Source organism: Schistocerca cancellata, chromosome 8 (assembly GCF_023864275.1).
Source record: "Schistocerca cancellata isolate TAMUIC-IGC-003103 chromosome 8, iqSchCanc2.1, whole genome shotgun sequence".
NCBI classification, from domain to species: domain Eukaryota; kingdom Metazoa; phylum Arthropoda; class Insecta; order Orthoptera; family Acrididae; genus Schistocerca; species Schistocerca cancellata.
Genome location: NC_064633.1, coordinates 137,485,763 through 137,488,880, shown reverse-complemented (window position 1 = coordinate 137,488,880; position 3,118 = coordinate 137,485,763). Strand labels below are relative to the sequence as shown.

Genomic DNA, 3,118 nt, shown 5'->3' with positions numbered 1-3,118 from the left:
AGTTCCGGACTGAAGCGCCTAGAACCGCTCGGCCACACCGGCCGGCTAGGCCCGCTAAAGCACTTAATTTGGAGAAGAACACCGAGTTTCTAAGAAACATCTTGATTTGTTTCAACTTAGAAAATGATCTTTATGCTGTAGCACAAGTAACTGGCAGAGTCACGTGCAGCTGAAGAGTTGTTCAGTCATCAGGGAGACTACCTGCAAGAAAAGTGTTTTCAACAAACAAAATATTTGCGAGATCTTTAATTTACAACATGTTTCCTTTCTTTCCAAATTCTTTCGCCATGAATGTTTCTAGGCTAACAAGATCATGTGAAAGATATTTGGTTAAATCTAACTGGTGCTTTCTAACCAGCATGTCTAATCTTTTCTGTATATCCTCATTTTCTAACTTAAAAAAATGAACAGGATGTAAGAAAGAAAAATAATCATCAACATTCTGTAGGCTAGTAAAACATACGTGTCTTTGTTGAATTAAAATATCAATAGACGCATTGAAAATTGTTCGTCAAAAAGTTTCTTCACTATACGTTACGAGGTCAACTGATCAATGCTTCATGCTATCGGAAGTATGCGTCTTCTGCTTCAACTTCAAACTTCTTTCTTTGGGTGACTAGACTGTTTCTTACAGTTTGAATAAGATGACAGGCATTCTCTGTATCAGAATTAGGGGACTACCAGCAATTTCGAGCTATGTTAATATTTTCCAAAATCGTACTTTGAAATACGAGAGGGAGGACAAAATCAAAAGCGCCATATTTTTTAAATCAAATTAAAAGCTTCTTCTCTCTTTGCGTCCACTTTACTTTTTAAATTGATACTGCAAAATTCGTATGAAAGTCTGTTTGATAAAAATGAATCAGATCTTGAAGACCAGTTAGCTGGGCACAGTTGCTTCAAGGTCACTGTAAGACGTCTGTCAGTTGCAGCAGTTTCATTTATTTATTGCCAACGAACAACAGAAACCCAAAAGGAAACGTAAATGCATTGTATTTTCTCATAAAACTGTCATAGTTCCACTATTTCACGACTGAACTATTTAGTACCAAATTAAATTATGTTACACAGTGTACAAACACGCACTGTAATTCTTAACAGCAAATTTAAAGTGTTTGCCGCTCACATATGCAGCACCATCGTATCTTTGACCTCTGCACGTATCCAGTTGAATGTTCACCTATTCTAAATCGGTTCTTATTTCTTTTTCAAAACTTTCAGCATCATGGTTCCTTACCTCACGGAATCCTAAAAACGGTTCCTTTATTTTGAACTCCTGTCTGTCTGGTCTACTTAAATCTAAGCGCTAATATCCCACAACAACACTAACTTTGACCTTTCTTGATACATCGCAGGTTATGTCTACAACAAGTGAAAAGAACGGCTGTTGTTTAATTTCGCCGATGATCCCCTCCAAACAAGAGGGTCCATACGATAGTTTGTAGTGGGCTAGACCAATGGGAGTGTGTTTAATATTTTTGAAGACGAATAGTGTCTTGTAAATAGCCACATGCGATTTAAGAAGGGGAAAATAGGCTGAAGACGTTAATTGAATGAGGGCATTGGACTACAGTAGTCCGTGCATCTCTGTTAACTGTAGTGCTATGGTGGCGAATAGTGCGGATCGAGACCAGCTGGCGCAGAAAATTTAAAAAAAGTTTAGTCAAATGGTGTTGGTAGTGGAACTGTCCAAAGATGGGAAGGTTTTAAGAATCCAATATATTGTTGAACGTAGTTAGCCGTTGGTGTTGCAAAATGATGTCTTGGCGTGAAAGCACCCAATTGTTTATTCCAATAACGGAGACGAGACAACTGAACATGCTTAATTGTCATTCATTCGACGAAAACTGTCTTCAGACCTTTGCCTGGTTCAGAAAGTTGGCGAGTGGATTTGGAAGACAGGATTATGCTAGATGTCGACTGTGACGAAGTTTACCCAAATATACTCATAGGAGATGCGGGTGCCGCAAAAAAACAAGCAATATCTAAGAAAGATCGGTGTCACCCATGTTCTGAATACTGCAGAAGACAACAGATTTGGAATGGTAAATTAAAGTATATGGGACTTCAGCTCCAAGATTTACCAGTTACAAATATTGCTTTATACTTTGAGGCCGCTGCTGATTTCATTGAAGAAGAGATAAAGTGGAGGTAAGGTTTTGGTCCATTGTCTGATGAGAATGTCTCGCTCCAGTACATGTGTTCTGGCATATTTGATGATTAAAGAAAGGTTACCAGCTCCGGTAGCAATAAAAATGGTGCGTACAAACCGTGATATTCGCCCTAACAATGGATTTTTGAGGCAGCTTGCTGATTTGGACAACAGGCTTAAAAGAGAGCGACAGCGCGCTGCTGAAAAATACAACTTGTGATAATTTTCCTGACCGCCAATTTTTTACCAAGAGTACAATATCCAGTCCTTACATATCAGTAGATAACTTGTGCTATCGTGTTATTATCTTTCATGTTCAAATAGTAAATTGAAACACACAGCTCGAAACTGTTGTTGTGTCCATGTGTTGGGAGATGACTCACTGTGAAATTATGTAACTGAGGTTTTTTAACGGCAACAGCGTCTTTAATTTTGTAATCAGCTTATAATTACTAATATGACTCTTGCAGTGGCAGGAATAATGACATGTACATTTAGCCAGCATGTACCTAAAAAAGTGAAACCGTTAAGCACAGAACTCTGCGCATAAAAAACAATTTCTGTACCTGTGATATTTAAAAAAAAATAGCTAACACATCTACCTGGTGAGGAGGAGACCTGCGTTCAAGTCCTGCCTGTAGCAGAAATTTTAATTAATTTCTTCAGCTTCTATCATTATCGTAGCTACAAAAGAGTTCCAATTCCGACCCTGTTAAAAGTCGACGTAATACCAACTTTTAAATCATTTTCTTGAAATAGAAATACCTGACCGCTATATTAAATTTGTAGCGCAAGTTTCAAGTTCTTTTATTTTCTTGCTTAGATATTGTCAGTCATTAATTTGTCCATCGCGCCATGCATTTTCTCCATCTCCGAATAACCAGTACGCCACACAACACAGTGCACTTCAAGAATGGGAGTCGCATAGCCAAAATATTTCAGTTTTCTGACCTGTTTTAATATAAT

General features: G+C 38.0%; 1 pseudogene; it reads left to right on the top strand.

Annotated features, from left to right (window-relative positions):
• The first annotated feature begins 1,825 nt into the window (after positions 1–1,825).
• On the top strand, positions 1,826–2,430 carry LOC126095427 (dual specificity protein phosphatase 3-like; annotated as a pseudogene).
• Positions 2,431–3,118: the final 688 nt, after the last annotated feature.